General features: G+C 52.5%; 1 long non-coding RNA gene across 2 annotated transcripts in view; it reads right to left on the bottom strand.

Annotated features, from left to right (window-relative positions):
- LOC122549282 overlaps positions 1-3,281 on the bottom strand; it is a 28,488-nt gene extending 25,207 nt beyond the window's left edge. For both annotated transcript variants that reach the window (XR_006311477.1, XR_006311478.1), the window contains exon 1: positions 2,884-3,281. This is a non-coding gene — a long non-coding RNA (uncharacterized LOC122549282). The remainder of the gene's footprint in view (positions 1-2,883) is intronic.
- Positions 3,282-20,591: the final 17,310 nt, after the last annotated feature.

The raw sequence follows: 20,591 nt of genomic DNA, 5'->3' as shown, positions 1-20,591 counted from the left end.
ACCCCCATTCTTCTAAACTCCAGTGAATAAAGTCCTAACCAATCCAATCTCTCTTCAAATGTCAGTTCTGCCTCTTAATCCGTCTCTTAATCCTTTATTGCATACCCTCCATCGCTCAGATAAAGAAACCAAAACAGCACACAATACCCCAGATCTGGTCTCATCAAAGCCCTGTACAATTCCAGAAGAAATCTTTGCTCCTGTCTGAAGGCCAGCATACCATTTACCTTCTTCGCCATCTGCTGCACCTGCATATTTACTTTAAGCGACTGGTGTACAAGAACACCTAGGTCTTATTGTATCTCCCCCCCTTTTTTATCTATCACCATGCAGATGTTAAGCTGCCTTCCTGTTTTTGTGACAAGTGGATAACCTCACATTTATCAATTTAATACTCTACCTGTCAAGCAACTGCCCACTCATTCAACTTGTCCAAATCAAACTGAAGCATCTTTATGTCATCCTCTGCACAGCTCAGCCTCCCAATCAACTGTGTTGCTCTGCAAACTTGCAGACATCACATTCAGTTCCTTCAACTAAATTGTTAAAATATATTATAAATATCCGGAGTCCAAGCAGTGATCCCTGTGGTACCCCACTGGTCACTGGCTGCTACTTGGAAAATGGATTGTTTATTCCCACTCTTTGCTTCCTTTGTTTCAACCAGTTTTCTTTCCATGTCAGAACACTAACCCCAATCCCATGCACTTTATATTTACATGGTAATCATATATAAAACACAACCACTGGCTCCTCCTTTGCAACTCTGCTAGTTACATCCTCAAAAAATTCTGAAATATTTGTTAAACAGGATTTCCCTTTCATAAATACATGCTGACTCTGTCTGATCCTCTCAGTGTTTCCAGGTGTACTGCTATTAAATCATTTATAATAGACTCCATCATTCTCCCTAATAATGTCATGCTAACAGGTTTATAATTCAGTTTTCTCTGTAGCTCCTTTTTTAAATAGTGGAGTTAGTTAGCCTACAATCCATAAGAACTGTTCCAAAGTCTTGAAAGATGAACACCATGGTATCCACTATTTCTAATTTGGAGATGCCGGTGTTGGAGTGGGGTGTACAAAGTTAAAAATCATACAACACCAGGTTATAGTCCAACAGGTTTAATTGGAAGCACACTAACTTTCAGAGCGTCGCTCCTTCATCAGGTGATATTTCTAAGGCTACTTTTTTAAAATCTCTGGGATGTAGATTTTCAGGCCCTGGGGATTGTTTGGTCTCTGATCTCATCAATTTCCCAACATCACTTCCCTACTAGTACTAACTTCTTTCAGTTCATCCCTCTCACTAGACCCTGTGTTCTCCAACATTTTTTGGGACTAGTGTTCATCTTTTGTGAAAGGAGAACCAAAATATACATTTGTATTCACTAATATTTTTCTCTTCACAATTCTATATGTAGCAATCTTGAGGAACTGAATGGCCTATTCCTGCTCTATTTGCTGTCACCTCCATTGTGTTGTATAGTTAGACAGATTCCATTTTATGTATTGCAGCAGATACTTTAACAGTCCCAGTTCACTTAAACTTCAGTACTACAAGGGCGATAAAATTCAGATGCAAAAAATTCAGATGCATAACATAACATGGTGCATCCTTTATTTGCTATTTATTCTGCAGAAGTTCCCACAGCAGCTGTTCTGATGAGATACCATTGCAAGGTAGCTATTTTACTGGACAAATTATGCAAAGAAACAGGGTTGAATTTAATCTGTGGTATACTGCTCCCAACAACGTAACTAAACGTTGGTGCCACTTCCACATTTGAATCAGGAGCCAGAGTCCATGCAATTCAAATAAAGAATTAGGGTTGCCACCAAATCCATATGACTCAAGCTCTTACTGCACAATCTGGCAGATTTTGATGACCACTTTCCAGAGCGGTCACTGATATCGTTGATCAGCAACTTGTCTGCCTCCTGTATCAATGATTTCTTCTCTATGACCGCCCTTCATTAGTGGACTCCTGATCATCCTCTCACTCATCTGTGCCTGCTGCTAGCCTAGTCATATCACAAGGTTAAAAATCGAAAGAATAGCAGATGCTGTTAATCAGAAACAAAATGGAGGCTGCTGGAAAAGCTCAACAGGCCTCGCAGCATCGGGTCTGGTGACCCTTCCTCAGAATCCTTCACAGATGCTGCCAGACCTGCTGAGTTTTTCAGCAACCTCTGTTTTAGTATCACTATGTTGTTGATTAGCAATAGTTGTCCTTTATCACATCCTCTACTCCTGCACCTGAGGTTTTAGGAAAATCGGGTATATGAAACTAATAGGCTTTCCATGAAGTGAAGTGTGTGAAAAAAGCAGACAGTACTATGGGCATTTGTGTGTAACTGAGTTTTATCCATACAGTAGCAGAGTTGTGAGATTTTCTATCTATTGTCCACACCAAAACTCCAACAAACTCACATTTGTCTCACCCCACTGGGATCTGTACTTTGACTGCTACAAGTAAGTTCAGACCGACATATGCAAGACCCTCAAATTGCAACCCATCAGCTTCCATGCTCTCCCAACTTTGCCCAATCACTACTGCCCTTTCCAAGACAGCCGTATGGGCTTTCAATGTGGCTCTTGAGTGACCCCAACACTCTGGACCGTGTCACTATGCAAGCCTACTCATTGGCAAGTCAATGTCCTTTTCAAGTTCTACACCATTCATCACACTGCAATGATTTCATATTTTGTGTCATGCACAGACTTTGAATGGTTCTATGTAACTAAGACATAGACTGTTAATATATATCTGGAAAAGCAAGAGTTACAATATTGAGATCCTGGGGAATTTCATGACAAACTTCCTTTAATCTGAAAAATATCCATTATACAGTAATGGATAATGGATAACTATTACTCACCCAAATTTGAATTCATGTTGATACTGTCCCTTTCATTTCTCGAACTATAGCTTTGTTCACACATCGGTTGTGTGGCACTGCATGAAATACTTTTTGGAAGTCCATGTATATAATATCAACAGTCATTAAGTTCACCATCCCTCTCAATTAACTCTTCAAAAAACTCAAAGTTAGTTAAACATAATTTTCACTGAGCTTATCCCCAGCTCCATCAAGATTTCTTCTCTGGTCGTAGATAGTCCCATGTTATCTTTACAGTCTACATTAGATGCTTTGGTCCACCCTAGAAGATCTTTGAATGTCCCTACTTCAGATTTGATCTGCACTACTACCAATTGAGGAAGACACTTCCAAGCCCGAGGGTGCGTGACTGCAGGAGTCCACAGAGACCAGGAGAGTCAGGCTGTGTGGTAAGAAAGAATTTTGGGAAGCATGATCAGTGGTGAGTAGAAATTATGTAGAAAATTACCACATTTCTGTCAAAAAGTGTGCAACTTATTTGGTTTACCAATTTGGGAATTTAGCAATGTCAAATGTTTCAACATACAGTTATGATGATGTTTTTCTTGAAAAAGATCCTCTGAATAAAAAACCTAACTATAGCTTTTATATTAACTTTATTGGGAAAATGTAATTGATTTAACATCATTTTTTTTAAAGTCACAATCTTCAGGAATGCAACTTTATCTTTCAATGTGGTGTTAATGAACTTGCAATGGTAATAATATTGACTGAGAGTCATGCATGTCATTTTGGAACTGACACTGTCCAAAACCCTTATGATTTTGAAAATGTCGATTAAGTCTTCCCTTAGCTTTTCCTCACCAATGAAAACAGGCCCAATATCTGCAATCTACCGTCATAACTTTCTCATCCCTGAAATCATTCTTGTAAACCTCTTCTGTGCTCCCAAAGGATCTGTTGCCATGCTGTAAACCTCTGTAACTCTCCTATGTATTCACATCCTTTCGGAAATGTGGTACACAGAGGTGAAAACTAAAAAATGACTCATATACATTCAGAATAACCTCTTTGATCTTGGATTGTATAACCCAATCAAAAGTACCAATAATACTGCATGTGTTAGAACTTTTCCGTCTACCTGTCCTATTATGCCTATTGACTTAGGCACATTTAAACCCAGATATCTCAGCTCCTGTTAATCCTTTGAGTAGAATCTTTTATTTTGTACTGTCCCTTCACACTATCAAGATGTGACACTTCACAACTTGAAGAAGTGAATTTTATCTGCCGCTTACCTACCTACTCATCAATGAGTAAATGTCCTTTTCAAGCTCTACGCCATTCACCTCACAATTTACAATGCTTTCACATTTTGTGTCATCAAGACTTTGAATGATTCTCTGTAAACCAAGCATAGATTATTAATATATATCTGGAAAAGAAGGATCACAATCTTAACCCCTAGGGTCCTCCATTATAAACTTTCCTTTAACCTGAAAAACATCCTTTATGTAGTACTTTATGTTTTCTATTATTCACCCAAATTTATATTGACATTGCTACTATCCCTTTCATTTCATGAACTATAGCTTTGTTCACATGTCAGTTGTGTGCCATTGCATCAAACACTTTTCAGAAATCCATATCAACAGTATTATATTCATCAACCCTCTAAATTACCTCTTCAAAAAATTCAGATGTTAGTTAAATCTAATTTTCTCTTAAGAAATTAATGCTGACTCCCCTTAATAAACTGATATTTGTCCTTGTTATGATTAATTTAATATTTCTTAAAGTTTGACCATGAGAACCTTTTTCCACATATGGAGTCAGCAATTACGAGGGGGCATAGCTTTAAATTAAGGGGTGGTAGGTATAGGACAGATGTTAGGGGTAGATTCTTTACTCAGCGAATCGTGAGTTCATGGAATGCCCTGCCAGTAGCAGTGGTGGACTCTCCCTCTTTATGGGCATTTAAACGGGCATTGGATAGGCATATGGAGGATAGTGGGCTAGTGTAGGTTAGGTGGGCTTGGATCGGCGCAACATCGAGGGCCAAAGGGCCTGTACTGCGCTGTATTTTTCTATGTTCTATGTTCACTGAAATTAAACTGATTGGTCTTTAGTTGATGGGCTTACCCTTACACCCTTGTTTGAAAAAAGGCAAAACTAGTGATCTGACATCATCACAGAATCTAAGAAAGACTGAAAAACTATGACTACTGCCTTCACAATTTCCATTCTCATTTCCTTTTGCGCTGGTGCCTTGTCAACTTTAAGAAAAAATGGATCAGTGGTGCTGGAAGAGCACAGCAGTTCAGGCAGCATCCAACGAGCAGCAAAATCGACGTTTCGGGCAAAAGTCCTTCATCAGTGCTCTTCCAGCACCACTGATCCAGAATCTGGTTTCCAGCATCTGCAGTCATTGCTTTTACCTTTAAGAAAAAATGGTCTATCCAATATCTCTTTATCTATTTTGAACACTTCTAGGAGTGAATTCCCTGCTCTGGCTGGCATCTGCTTCCTGGATAAAGACAGGTGCAATGTATTCAATTAATACCTTAGCCGTGTTCTCTGTTTCTACGCATAATAGCATTTTTTGTCCCTAATGGACTCTACTGATCCCTTTACAACCTTTTTCATATTAATAAAGTCCCTTTAAATCTTTCTCCTCTCACCCTAAACCTAAGCCCTCTAGCTTTGGACTCCCGTATCCTTGGAAAAAGACCATGGCTATTCACCTTATCTATGCCCCTCAGCCTCTGACACTCCAGGGAATAAAATATCCCAGCCTATCCGGCCTCTCCTTATAACTCAAATGCTCCAGTCCCGGCAATATCCTTGTAAATTTTTTCGGCACGCATTCTAGTTTAACAACATCCTTCCCATAGCGGGGCGAGCAGAATTATATGCATTTGTTCCCTTTCCTTTGTTGTTTGGTTTCTTTTTCTTTCAGCCAACAGCACATCTGCTCTAGGAACATATTTTGTTTCTTTTCTTGCTCCATCTCTATTTCCCTTGGCCTGAAGACTAAGTTTTCTGTCACTCCAACCTCCACCCTATCCCAGACATTTTCTTTGTCCTTTCACCCACTGCTTGCTGGAAGTTGTTTATTTCTGACCTTACCTAGTTCTAATGGCAAGCCATAGATTACTGGGTACAGGCTGTCAATGTTTATAGAACACCATGGAATTGTCAAGGTGAATGAAAATGGCGAGAGGTTGTTAGAACTCTGCTGTAACCATGGACACTATATTAAAAACAGCTACTTTCAAACAAAGCTATGCCACGGGTGTCCTGATCATGTTACTAGCATCAGTTATATCCCATTCATCACCATCTCCAAGAATCCTCATCACTCATAGCTTTCAGTGTTGTGATATCAATTATTCCTTGGTGTGTTGAGGTTTCAACCTAAGACCGTAAGACATACGAGCAAAAGTGGGCCATTAAGCCCATTGAGGAGAAAGTGAGGACTGCAGCTGCTGGAGATCAGAGCTGAAAATGTGTTGCTGGAAAAGCGCAGCAGGTCAGGCAGCATCCAAGGAGTAGGAGAATCGACGTTTCGGGCATGAGCCCTTCTTCAAGAATGAGGCGCTCTTCCTTGTGTTGCTATGGTCTGGCGATGGAAGAATCCAAGGACCTGCAAGTCCTTAGTGGAGTGGGAGGGGGAGTTGAAGTGTTGAGCCACAGGGTGGTTGGGTTGGTTGGTCCGGGTGTCCCAGAGGTGTTCTCTGAAATGTTCCACAAGTAGGTGGCCTGTCTCCCCAATATAGAGGAGGCCACATCGGGTGCAGCGGATGCAATAAATGATGTGTGTGGAGGTGCAGGTGAATTTGTGGCGGATATGGAAGGATCCCTTGGGGCCTTGAAGGGAAGTAAGGGTGGGAGGTGTGGGCGCAAGTTTTGCATTTCTTGTGGTTGCAGGAGAAGGTGCCGGGAGTGGAGGTTAGGTTAGTGGGGGGGTGTGGACCTGACGAGGGATTCACGGAGGGAGTGGTCTTTTCGGAACGCTGATAGAGGAGGGGAGGGAAATATATCCCTGGTGATGGGGTCCGTTTGGAGGTGGCGGAAATGACGACGGATGATACGTTGTATATGGAGGTTGGTGGGGTGGTAGGTGAGAACCAGTGGGGTTCTGTCCTGGTGACGATTTGAGGGGCGGGGCTCAAGGGCGGAGGAGCGGGAAGTGGAGGAAATGCGGTGGAGGGCATCGTCGATCACGTCTGGGAGGAACATTGCGATCTTTGAAGGAGGCGGCCATCTGGGTTGTACGGTATTAGAACTGGTCCTCCTGGGAGCAGATGCGGCGGAGACGAAGGAATTGGGAATATGGGATGGCATTTTTACAGGAGGCAGGGTGGGAGTCGGTCGGGTTACAGTAAACGTCCGTGTTGATTCAGTCGCCCGAGATAGAAATGGAAAGGTCTAGGAACGGGAGGAAGGAGTCTGAGACAGTCCAGGTGAATTTGAGGTCGGGGTGGAAGGTGTTGGTAAAGTGGATGAACTGTTCAACCTCCTCGTGGGAGCACGAGGCAGTGCCAATACAGTCATTGATGTAGCAGAGGAAGAGGTTGGGGATGGTGCCAGTGTAGCTGCGGAAGATGGACTGTTCAGATTTTGATCACACAGTACTGCCCTTTGATGTGAAGGGCACTGCTTGTCACTGGCCACTCGGGTATTTTTCTCTTATGAGAGTTGGATCAGTGTGAGTGAGAGTGTGTGTGCACGTGCAAGGACTCTCCTCCTTGAAGGTGACTGTCCCTGGACTAGCTGCCCCACATCGAGAGAGAGGAAGGAAGGAAAAAAGAAGAAAGAAGGAAGAAAGAGGAGGAGGAGGCAGAAGCAGAAAGAGGTGAGAGCTTTTGAGCCTGGGGCCTACTTTTGGAGCTGCGGCCTGGGCCTCACCCAGCTCAAGGGAGTGTTGCTGCTGACCTGGGGCCCACTCCCACTGCTGGTCTCTGGGACCCTGCCCGGGCCTGCCTCACTGCTGCTGCCTGGGACTTGCCTTGGGGCCCCTCCCAGGACTTCCACCACTGCCGCTGTTATTAGAGGCCCACCTCCACTGCTGCTGCCTGGGACTCAGTTTTGGGGCTGCCTGGGGCTTGCCTTGGGGACCCTCCCCAACAGGTCTGCCCCCACCGCTGCGACCAAGGGCCTGCCTTGGACTTACCAGAGGCCTGCCTCCACTGCTGCTGTTGCCCAAGGCCTGCCTCCACCACCGCTGCCTGGGACCCGCCTTGGGCCCCTCCCCACAACCTCCACCATTGCTGCTGCCTGGGATTCAATTTTGGGGCTGCCTAGGACTTGCCTGAGGCCCGCCTCCACCACCGCTGCCTGGGACCTGCCTTGTCCCCTCCCCAGGACCTCCACCACTGTCACTGCTGGAGGCCCACCTCCACTGCTGCTGCCTGGGACTTACAGTCATAGTCATAGAGATATACAGCACAGAAACAGACCCTTCAGTCCAACTCGTCCATGCTGACCAGATATCCCAACCCAATCTAGTCCCAACTACGAGCACCTGGCCCATATCGCTCCAAATTTGCGTCAGGAATCCCAAATAACCACTCAAAGACAACTACATGCCCACGAAGTCAACCTTTATTTTTAAATCAACTTGTTCAGTTCTTTGGGGACATTCCCCAACAGGTCTACCCCCCACCGCTGCGACCAAGGGCCTACCTGGGACTCGCCCGAGGCCTGCCTCCACCGCTGCTGTTGCCTGAGGCCGGTCTCCACCGTCGCTGGCTGGGTCTCGCCTCGGGTGACTGGCCTTGGGCACATTCCCAGGACTTCCGCCACTGCTGCTGCCAAGGCCCATCTCCACCGCTGCTGCCTAGGGCACTCCAGCAGCAGAGTATGGCGAGCCCGAAGGTCGCGGGGCCCAGCCGCACCTACGCCGGGGTAGCCGCTGTCTTAGACTCGGCTGCTCCAACCCCAGCTGCAACAACGACCCCCTTCAGGCACTTAACTAAACGCCTGGGGGAGGGAGTTGGGGAGGGGGAGGGGGAGGGGGAGGGTGACCGAGGGCGACCTCCCAGAGGAGGGTTTGGGATCGGTGGCAGACAACGTGGACTCTGTCTGCAGTGACATTTTTGAGTCCCAGGTGCCCCCCACCGATCTCCCCCTCATCCCCCTCGAGGAACTTTGGGAATTTGTTGAGGAAACTGAGTCGCCGGGATAGAGCCCAACTGGTGCTCGACCGTTGGACCTCCTTTGAAAGAGTCTACTGGTCGGCCCAAGCTGCTCGCCAGGTGCCTGGGCTCAATGTGAATGAGCGAAAGCGAGTCAGGAACTTCCTGGGGGCACTCCTGGTAAGGGCGAGGGACTTCTGTGCCCCTCCCTTGTCCTCCCAGTAAATGTGTGTGTATATATAGGTTTCTAACTGCACTGGTGGTGGTTGCACAACGCTTCCGACATGGAGACAACTATAGACAGGCTCAACATCAACGTCAGCAAGGAGTCAACGCAGATTCCAGACCCCCTCGGTCCTCCGGGACGGGAGGTATGCGGTGTGCTTCCTGCAAGAAACCCACACTACCCCGGGAGACAAAGCCACCTGGCTCCTGGAGTGGCGATGGGGGGGTCTACATGAGTTACCTCACCCGCAGATCTGGCATGGTGGCTATCTTGTTGGCCCTGCATTTTCAGCCAGAGATCTTGGGGGTCAGGGAGCCTGTGCCAGGCCGTTTGCTTCACCTGACGGTTTGGCTGAGGGGGGCGCGGTGCTTCACTTGGTGAATGTCTACGCTCCCCAGGCCAGGCTGAGGCAAGCGAGCTTTTTCGGAGAAGTGTCCGCTCACTTCGCCTCCATTGACGAGAACCAGTGCGTCGTCCTCGGGGGAGATTTTAACTGCGTCCGAGGGCAGGGACCACGGCAATGCCCGCACCGGTTGGGCATCAGGGAGGAGGTTGGGAGACTTGGTCAAGTCCTTCGACCTGGTGGACGTCTGGCGGAATCTCCATCCCGACTCCATCGCCTTCACCTTCGTGAGGCCTGGGGTCGGAGCGTCCAGAATCGACCACCTGTACGTTTTGCGGGCGTACGCCTCCTGTTTTCCTAAGGCCTCCAAGTGGCAGGTGTCGTGCACGGACCATCATCTGGTGTGGGCGGAACTCCTTCCGTTCAGCGCCAGGCTCAGCTCCGCATACTGGCACTTTAACAACTTGCTGCTGGAGGACGAGCAGTTCCGGGACTCGTTTCATCGTTTCTGGGCCGGCTGGAGAAGGAAGCGGGGAAGCTTCCCCTCCCTGAGGCTATGGTGGGATGTGGGCAAGGCTCACGCCCATGTCTTCTGTCAGGAGTACGCGAAGGGGTTGACAAAGAGGCGGAAATCCAGGATCGGGGAGTTGAAGAGGGAAATGCTCGACCTGGAGTCACGCCTCGGTCAGCCCTGCGTGGGGCGTACGAAGAGAAGAAGGCCGCGCTCCGGGACTTGTACGTGAGGTCACGGATCCAGATCTTCCAGGACCTGGACGGCAGCTCCCCCTTCTTCTACTCGCTGGAAAAAAGGCGTGGCACTCGTCAGCAGCTCCTTGTGCTGCTGGCTGACGACGGGTCCCTCTATTACACGGCTCTGTTCTCTCCGGATCTGTCCAGCGAGGATGCTCGCAGAGTTCTGTGGGAGGACTGCCGCAGCTCAGCCCGGAGGAAGCCGGAAGGCACGACACTCCCGTCACTTTAGTGGAGCTGACCGGTGCCCTTGACTGGCTCTCGAGGGGCAAGTCCCCGGGGCTGGACAGGCTGACTGTGGAGTTCTTCAGGGCGTTCTGTGCGTAGTCGCTCCCCAGGACATCCCAGGTACTGGGGGAGTGTCTAAATGCAGGAGAGCTGCCTCTTTCTTGGCGCAGGGCGGTCATCGTCCTGCTGCCAAAGAAGGGGGACATTCGTTCTTTGAAGAACTGGCGTCCGGTCTCCCTCCTCAGCATGGACTACAAAATCTTCGCCAGGGTGTTGTCTTCTCGCCTGGCCTCCGTGCTGGCCCACATGATTCACCCGGACCAGTCCTACACGGTCCCGGGCCGGAGGATACACGATAACGTCCACCTGGTCCGGGACCTGATCCATTTCTGTCGACGGGCTGGTCTGCCGAGCGCCTTCCTGTCTCTTGACCAGGAGAAGGCGTTCGACAGGGTCGATCACGAGTACCTGCTCGGGACTCTGTGGGCATTCGAGTTCGGGACGCAGTTCGTCGCCCGGATCCGACTTTTGTACGCCGCCGCAGAGTGTCTGGTTAAAGTTAACGGGTCTCTGACGGCGTCCCTTCACTTCGGGAGAGGAGTACGTCAAGGTTGCCCCCTGTCCAGCCAGCTGTATTCCCTGTGCGTGGAGCCTTTCCTGCGCCTCTTGCGGAGGAGGCTGTCGGGGCTGGTTCCGCGCGGCGCGGGCAAGGGGGTGGTCCTCTCGGCCTACGCCGATGACGTGCTCCTCACTTTCACCAACCCGGCTGACCTGGGGAGGATGCGCGAGTGCCAGGCCGTGTACTCGGCAGCATTTTCCGCCAGGATCAACTGGGCCAAATGTTCCGGACTACTGGTCTGTCCGTGACGGGTGGACTTTCTGCCGGAGGAGTTACAGGAGTTCAGCTGGAGTACCACCCATCTCCTCTACCTGGGGGTCTACCTCAGCCCGGCTGAGGAATCCTGGCCGGCCAACTGACAGGAGCTGGAGGCCAAAGTCTTGGCTCGCCTAGGCCGCTGGACAGGACTGCTCCGAGTGCTATCTTACAGGAGTCGAGTGCTGGTCATAAACCAGCTAGTGGCCGCCATGCTGTGGTACCAGCTAGTCACTTTGGTCCCTCCTCCTGGCTTTGTCGCTGACATCCAGACAACGTTGGTCGACTTCTTCTGGGACAAAAAGATGCACCGGGTCGCTGTGCAGGTTCTGAGTCTCCCTATTGAGGAGGGTGGTCAGTCACTGGTGTGCGTCCGCACCCAGGTCGCGACATTCCGCCTTCAGACCTTGCAGCGATACCTTTACGTCGAGCCTCCTCCTAGGTGGTGCGCCCTGGCGACGTATTTTTTTCCGCCAGGTGCGTAGCCTCAACTAAGACACGCAGCTCCTGTTCGTTGACCGTGACTGTTTGGAGGTCGCCCTCAAGACGCTGCCCGTCTTTTACCAGGACCTGATCACTGTCTGGAACATGGTCGATTCGCACCGCGCCTACCCTCCGGCAGGAGTAGCGGCTGTCGTCAGGGAGCCGTTGCTCAGGAATCCACACCTCCGTACTTGAGCGGGTTTGAGTGGCTGTCGGAGGGGAGAGCCGTGGCGGCGAGGGCTACCATGGTCAGGGACGTGCTGGGTGCCTGGGCTGGACACTGCCACAGGACATAACGAGCAGGGCAGCAGTAGACGTCCGGTACGTGGCCACCGCCATCCGCCTTAAAACGGCGGTGCTCGGACCCAACGTAGTGCACCAGTTGGAGGACGCTCAGGTGTGTGGTGGGATCCTGTCCGCGCTCATCCCAGCCCGGACGGAATTTCACATTGGCCCCAAGGTTCTGTACTTCCCACGGGAGCCTGTGTCCCACAATCTGAGCCGCCTCCAGAATTTTCATTTTGACCCTTTTTAAGGATGTAAAAAGGCGGGCCCTGTTTAGACTGCTGCTGCACACCGTCCATCTCTTCTCCCTCATCCACTGTCCGGACACGCCTTGGCGTGCCCATTTGCCACCGGGCGGTGGGGATCCCCAGTGGAGGGCTCCCTACGTGGGAGTCCTCCCCCTTTCTCTCGGGAATCTGGGTGGAGGGTGCTGCACACAGTGGTCCCCTGCAACTGCAGATTGCAGTGGTTCACTGACTCCCAGCCCAACTGCTTGTTCTGTGGAGTCTGTGGACTACGTGTATATTGGGTGTGGGCATTTGCACTCCCTTTTTTGATTTTCTCGAAAACCACCTCCTCTACTTTTGGTTGCACTTCAGTCCCATGCTCCTGACCTTCGGGCACCTGGTACAGAGGAGGGAGGGCAGGTCTGAAGACCTCCTCGTGGGTCTGCTCCTGGGCCTGGCCAAATTGGTCATAACTAGGTCCAGGCAGCGGGCCGAGGGGGTCGTTAGGGCCGACTGCCTGCCCCTCTTCCGCGGATACGTTAGGGCCCGGGTGTCCTTGGAGAAGGAGCACGCGGTGTCCACCAACACCCTGGAGTTGTTCAGGGAGAGGTGGGCGCCACAGGGAGTGGAGTGCATTATTTCCCCCTCCAACTCTATTTTGATTTAGTCCCTACCCTCCCCTTCACTGTTTTGATCACACAGCACTGCCCTTTGATGTGCAGGGCAGTGCTTGTCACTGGCCACTTGGGTGTTTTCCTATCTTCCTGGTGGTGGAAATTGAATAAAGATTTGTGCACTTTGTGTCTCTCACTGTGTCTCACACCTGCACACGCACAACATGGGTGCTGGGCAAAAAATAAGCACTACCGCAGTTAGGCGGTAGTGTGGGGGTTTGAAGAAAAAAAGAAAAACAGGAATGTTCCTGCACACACACAACAGAGTGAAAAAAAATAAACAGGAGGGTCAGAGGTTCTGAAAAAGAAAAAAAAACAGGAGTATAGCCCGGGTGTCCTTGGAGAAGGAGCATGCGGTGTCTACCACCACCCTGGAGTTGTTCAGGGAGAAGTGGGCGCCGCAGGGAGTGGAGTGCATTATTTCCCCCTCCAACTCTATTTTGATTTAGTCCCTGCCCTCCCCTTCACTGTTTTGATCACACAGTATTGCCCTTTGATGTGAAGGGCACTGCTTGTCACAGGCCACTCAGGTGTTTTCCCTTTTGAGAGTTGGATCAGTCTGAGGGTGTGTGCGCGCACGTGCAAGGACTCTCCTCCTTGAAGGGGACTGTCCCTGGACTAGCTGCCCTACACCCAGAGAGCTGAAGGAAGAAAGAAGAAGGAAGAAGAGGAGGCAGCAGAAGCAGAAGAAGGTGAGAGCTTTTGAGTCTGGGGCCTACTTTTAGAGCTGCAGCCTGGGCCTCACCCAGGTCAAGGGAGTGTCGCTGCTGACCTGGGGCCCACTCCCACTGCTGGTCTCTGGGACCCCGCCCAGACCTGCCTCAGCTGTTGCTCCTTGGGGCCTGCTTCACTGCTGCTGCCTGTGACTTGCCTTGGGGCCCCTCCTAGGAGCTCCACCACTGCCGCTGTTATTAGAGGCCCACCTCCACTGCTGCTGCCTGGGACTCAGTTTTGGGCTGCCTGGGACTTGCCCTGGGGACCCTCCCCAACAGGTCTGCCCCCACCGCTGTGACCAAGGGCCTGCCTAGGACTTACCAGAGGCCTGCCTCCACTGCTGCTGTTGCCTGAGGCCTGCCTCCACCACCGCTGCCTGGGACCCGCCTTGGGCCCCTCCCCACAACCTCCACCACTGCTGCTGCCTGGGACTTGCCTTGGGGACCCTCCCCAAAAGGTCTGCCCCCACCACCTCGACCGAGGGTCTACCTGGGACTCGCCCGAGGCCTGCCTCCACCGCTGCTGTTGCCGGAGGCTGGTCTCCACCGTTGCTGCCTGGGACCCGCCCTGGGTGACTCGCCTTGGGCACCTCCCCAGGACTTCCGCCATTGCTGCTGCCAAGGCCCATCTCCACCGCTGCTGCCTGGGGCACTCCAACATCCAGCAGCAGAGTATGGCGAGCCCGAAGGTCGCGGGGCCCAGCCGCACCTACACCGGGGTAGCCGCTGCCTTAGACTTGGCTGCTCCAACCCCAGCTGCAACCACGACCCCCTTCAGGCACTTAACTAAAGACCTGGGGTAAAGGCCTATCCCCAACCCAATATGACCATCGAGGCCTGCAGAAAGGCCATGGCTAGTGTGGTCGGCCTACTGGCCATCGTCGCTGCGGCCCGGATGTACGGGAAGGCCGTCGTTTTTCCTAAGACTGAGCAGGCGGTCCACCTGGCCGTGGAGAGGGGGCTCACTGTGGGCGGGACACATTTGCCCGTAGACCCTCTGGAGGTTACGGTCCAGAGGGTCGTGATCTCCAATGTCCCCCCCTTCATTGCCAGCGAGCTCCTTCTCCCCCACCTCACCACCCTAGGGGAGATCCGGAGGGGTGTCCAACCGCTCCTGCTCAGTCTTAGGACCACGCCCTCCGACACATATACTCCTTCCGACGCCAGGTGTTCATTTGCCTGGCCCGGGAGGAGGTCACCGAGGGATCTTTCACCCTCCTCCATGAGGGCGCGGCCTACCGCGCCTCCTGGACGACGGACGGTGCCACCTGTGCCGCGAGGTGGGGCACATAAGAAAAAACTGCCCCATCCAGAAGGCTGCCCAGCCGACGCCAACAGCTGATGGTGGTGCCGCCGCACCCACTCCCCCTCCCCCGAAGTCAACACCACAAGCCCCGGCACCGGGGGCTAAGCCGGAGGCTTTCAATGCTCCAGCATCTGGCAGGGAGGGAGGTGAGCGTCCGGCCGGCCAGAAGGCGCTCAAGAAGACGTGACGCGTCAGGCCCGCCCACAGGGAGACCACCATATCCCCTTCCCCGACACCTAGCCCACGACCTGTTCCGCCACGGCACGACAATGCCCCTGCAGCAGTGCCAACGTTGCCCCGGCGTGGGAACCCTGGCCCCACTGACCCCACATCCACCCCCCCATCTTGATAGAGAAACCCCTGGGGCTACAACACCTGCCCCTGGCACTGCAACACCTGGCCCGGGGACCCCCCGAGCCCCGCCCCACCCCGCACACCCTGGCACTAACCTGGGGGGAACCACCACTGCCCCACCTCCTGCAGCGACCTTGTCTCTGGGCCCCGGAGAGGGAACTGGGACCCTGCCTTGCCCCACCTGCCATCACCTGATAAACCAGGAGCGGGGCAGAAAGTGACATGATGGACCCTCCACACCCTGGCCACGCCCCCTGTCTTCCCCCAGCCAATCGTATTCTGGGAAAGGCTGGGGGGAGGGACCTCAGGCCCCATGACCACCAAGGCGGGCGGGGAGGGGAAGGCCCAAACATTCACCCCTGTCTCTCTGGGGAAGAGGCGTCGGCCCTTGGAGGGGAGAGATACTCCACCAGGGTGCTGGCGGTGCTGCCCCTCTCCAGGGGAAGAGCCTACGGTGCCTCTTGACTGTCCAGCACCGCGGCGCGAACTACCTAAAACCCCCAGGGGCTACAGCAGGGCCTCCTGCTGCCACAACTCCTCCGGCCCCTGGGGAGGACTTTAATAACCACACGGGCCGTGGTGCGGGCGATGACGGAGGATCCTCTGCTGGGTCGTCGAGCGGTGGAGGGGAGGAAGGTGTTATCCTCGCTCCTCCCTCCCAGACTGTTTTTCCAGGGGCCCTGGCCCTGGGGGAGGACCTTTTCCCCGAGGAGCCGGGCATCCAGGTGTCAGGAGAGGAGCGGGGCCCCGAGCCTCTGCCGCCCGACGACCCGAACCCGGGCGTTCCAGGAAGGGGTGCGCTGAGGAAGGTACCGCCGGTGACCCTGGTGGTGGGGTCGCCGGGGAGTTTGAGGCCAGTTGGCGGCGTCGAACCAGCCCCCATCCTCTCGGTGGGGGAGGGGTCGATGACCGAGCGCAATCTCCCGGAGTAGGGTTCGGGATCCGTGGCGGACGCCGGGGACAACGTGGACTCTATCTGCCGCGACATTTTCGAGTCCCAGGTGCCCCCCACCGATCTCCCCCTCATCCCCCTCGAGGAACTCCGGGAGTTTGTTGAGGAAACTCTGAGTCACCGGGATAGAATCCAACTGGCCCTCGACCGCTGGAGCTCATTCGAGAGAGTTTATTGGTCGGCCCACGCTGCTCGCCAGGCACCTGGGCTCGAAGTGAACGAGTGAAAGCGAGTTAGGAACTTCCTGGGGGCACTCCTGGTGAGGGCGAGGGACTTCTGTGCCCCTCCCTCCTCCTCCCAGTAAATGTGTGTATATAGATTTTTAACTGTACTGGTGGTGGTTGCACAATGCTTCCAACATGGAGACAACTATAGCCAGCCTCAACATCAATGGCAGCAGGGAGTCACAGTGCAGATTCCAGACCCTTTCGGTCCTCCAGGACGGGAGGTATGCGGTGTGCTTGCTGCAAGAAACCAACACTACCCCGGGAGACGAAGCCACCTGGCTCCTGGAGTGGCGAGGGGGGAGTCTACATGAGTCACCTCACCCGCAGATCTGGCGGGGTGGCTATCCTGTTGGCCCCGCATTTTCAGCCGGAGTTCATGGGGGTCAGGGAGCCCGTGCCGGGCTGTTTGCTTCACCTGACGGTTTGGCTGGGGGGCGCGGTGTTTCACTTGGTGAACGTCTATGCTCCCCTGGCCGGTCCGAGGCAAGCGAGCTTCTTCAGAGAAGTGTCCGCTCATCTCACCTCCATCGACGAGAACCAGTGCGTCGTCCTCGGGGGAGATTTTAACTGCGTCCTCGAGGGCAGGGACCACGGCGATGCCCGCACCGGTTGGGCGTCGGGGAGGAGGTTGGGGGACCTGGTCAAGTCCTTCAACCTGGTGGACGTCTGGCGGAATCTCCATCCCGACTCCATCGCCTTCACCTTCGTGAGGTCTGGGGTCGGACCGTCCAGAATCGACCGCCTGTACATTTCGTGGGCGTATGCCTCCTGTTTTCCGAGGGTTTCCATGCGGTAGGTGTCGTGCACGGACCATCACCTGGTGTGGGCGGAACTCCTTCCATTCGGCGCCAGGCTCGGCTCCGCGTACTGGCACTTTAGCAACCTGCTGCTGGAGGACGAGCGGTTCCGGGACTGGTTTCGTCGTTTCTGGGCCAGCTGGAGAAGGAAGCGGGGAAGCTTCCCCTCCCTGAGGCTATGGTGGGATGTGGGCAAGGAACACGTCCGCGTCTTCTGTCAGGAGTATGCGAGGGGGTCGACGAAGAGGCAGAAATCCAGGATCGGGGAGTTGAAGAGGGAGATGCTCCACCTGGAGTCACGCCTCGGTCAGCCCGACGCAGACCCAGCCCTGCGTGGGGCGTACGAAGAGAAGGCGGCCGCGCTCCAGGACCTGCAGCTCGTCGAGGCTCGGGGCGCATACGTGAGGTCGCGGATCCAGCTCCTCCAGGACCTGGACGGTGGCTCCCCCTTCTTCTACTCGCTGGAAATAAGACGTGGCACCCATCCGGGTCCCTCGTCTCGGATCCGGAGGGAATCAGGGCCCACGTCCGAAACTATTACACGGCTCTATTCTCTCCAGATCCGTCCAGCGAGGATGCTTGCAGAGTTCTGTGGGAGGACCTGCCGCAGCTCGGCCCGGAGGATGCCGGAAGGCTCGACGCTCCCGTCACTTTGGAGGAGTTGACCGACGCCCTTGACCGGCGTTCGGGATCCCCAGTGGAGGGCTGTCTATGCGGGAGTCCTCCCCCTTTCTCTCGGGGATCTGGGGTGGAGGGCGCTGCACGCAGCTGTTCCCTGCAACCGCAGATTGCGGTGGTTCACGGACTCACAGCCCAACTGCTTGTTCTGTGACGCTGTGGAGTCCGTGGACCACGTGTATATAGGGTGTTGGTGTTTGCACTCCCTTTTTGATTTTCTGAAAATACTCCTCCTCCTCTGCTTTTGGTTGCACTTCAGTCCCACGCTCCTGATCTTCGGAGGTCTGAAGACCTCTTCGTGGGTTGCTCCTGGGCCTGGCCAAACTGGTCATAAACAGGTCGAGGCAGCGGGCTGTGGAGGGGGTCGTTAGGGCCGACTGCCTGCCCCTCTTCCGCGGATACGTTAGGGCCCAGGTGCCCTTGGAGAAGGAGCACGCGGTGTCCACCAACACCCTGGAGTTGTTCAGGGAGAGGTGGGCGCTGCAGGGAGTGGAGTGCATTATTTCCCCCTCCAACTCTATTTTGATTTATTCCCTGCCTTCCCCTTCACTGTTTGATCACATAGCATTGCCCTTTGATGTGAAGGGCACTGTTTGTCACTGGCCACTCGGGTGTTTCCTTTCTTCCTGGTGGTGGAAGAAAAAAGAACGAGCAAAAAAAAACAGGAGTATCTTCCCCCTCCAACTCTGTTATCCCTTCCCTCCCCTTCACTGTTTGTCCACGTAGCATTGCCCTTTGATGGGAAGGGCACTGCTTGTCACTGGCCACTCGGGTGTTTTCCTTTCTTCCTGGTGGTGGAAATTGAATAAAGATTTGTGCACTTTGTGTCTTTCACTGTGTCTCCCACCTGGGGAAAAAAAACCAGGAGTATCTCTGCCTCCAACTCTGTAATCCCTGCCCTCCCTTTCACTGTTTGTCCACACAGCATTGCCCTTTGATGTGAAGGGCACTGCTTGTCACTGGCCACTTGGGTGTTTTTATTTCTTCCTGGTGGTAGAAACTGAATAAAGATGCGTGCACCTTGTGTCTTTCACTGTGTCTCACACCTGCACACACAAAACATGGGTGCTGGGGGAATAAAATAAGCACTACCGCAGTTAGGCAGTAGTGTCAGGGTAAATAAAAAAGGGTTGGTGTTCTGATCACTCTGAGAACTGGTTCTGAGGAAGCTGGATTAGTGTGCATGAAAGACTCACCACTTTTCTGTACAGGAGAGGAACAGGACTTCTAAACAACCTGGACCCACCCAGTGTATCCTATATTAAAAAAAGAAAAAAAGAACTGGAGTGTCAGACATCCTGTTCATATTGAGAGCTGGCTCTTGAGGGAGCTGGATCAGTGTAAAAAAAAACAGGAGTATCTCCTCCACCAACTCTGTAATCCCTGCCCTTTCCTTCACTGTTTGATCACACAGCATTGCCCTTTGATGTGAAGGGCACTGCTTGTCACTGGCCACTTGGGTGTTTCCTTTTGTCCTGGTAGTGGAAACTGAATAAAGACTTGTGCATCTTGTGTCTTTAACTGTGTCTCACACCTGCACACACACGTGTGCTGGGGGAAAAATAAGCACTACCGCAATATTAAAAAAATAAACAGGAGTATCTCCTCCTCTAACTCTGATTTAATCCCTGCCCTCCCCATCACTGTTTGATCACACAGCATTGCCCTTTGAGAAGGGCACTGCCGTCACTGGCCACTCAGGTATTTCCTTTCTTCCTGGTGGTGGAGTATAAATAAAGACTTACACACACGTTTTTCAGTGTCCAACACCTGCACGTAGGTGCGGGGGAAAAATAAGCACTACCACTGTCAGGCAAGTGTGGAGAAAGAAAAAATAAATAAACAAACAGGAGTATCTCCCACTCCAACTCTATTTTGATTTAATCCCTGCCCTCTCCTTCACTGTTTGATCACACAGCATTGTCCTCTGAGAAGGGCACTGCTTGTCACTGGCCACTTGGGTGTTTCCTTTCTTCCTGGTGGTGGAATACAAAGATTTACACACTTGTTGTTTTTCACTGTGTCTGACACCTATACACACAAAGAAATAAAACAACAAGAAAAAAAAGAGAAAAAAAGGAGTCTTAGGAATTCTGCTGGCTTTAGGAGCTGGCTTTCTGCCAGCTGGGTCAGTCTTACGCACTATGCGCATGTAACTCCAGAAAAGGTAAGAGAGGTAGGCAGCTAGTGCAGGAGTCTTTTGTGGATAAACCCATTTCAAACAGGAATGCGGTTTTGGAAAATGTAGGGGGGTGATGGATTCTCAGGGGAACGTAGCACGAACAGCCAAGTTTCTGGGATGGAGAATGGCTCTAATGCAACGAGGGATACGTCTGGTTCCAAGAGATCAATTGTGTTAGGGGATTCTCTAGTTCGAGGTACAGATAGAGGTTTCTGTGGCCAGCAGCGAAAAAGCAGAATGGTGTGTTGCTTCCCTGGTGCCAGGATCAAGGATGTCTCAGAGAGGGGCCAGCAAGAGGTCATTGTCCA

This window comes from Chiloscyllium plagiosum, chromosome 4 (genome assembly GCF_004010195.1).
Source record: "Chiloscyllium plagiosum isolate BGI_BamShark_2017 chromosome 4, ASM401019v2, whole genome shotgun sequence".
Lineage (NCBI taxonomy): Eukaryota > Metazoa > Chordata > Chondrichthyes > Orectolobiformes > Hemiscylliidae > Chiloscyllium > Chiloscyllium plagiosum.
The sequence above is the reverse complement of the archived record's forward strand: the minus strand, read 5'-3'. Positions and strand labels throughout refer to the sequence as shown.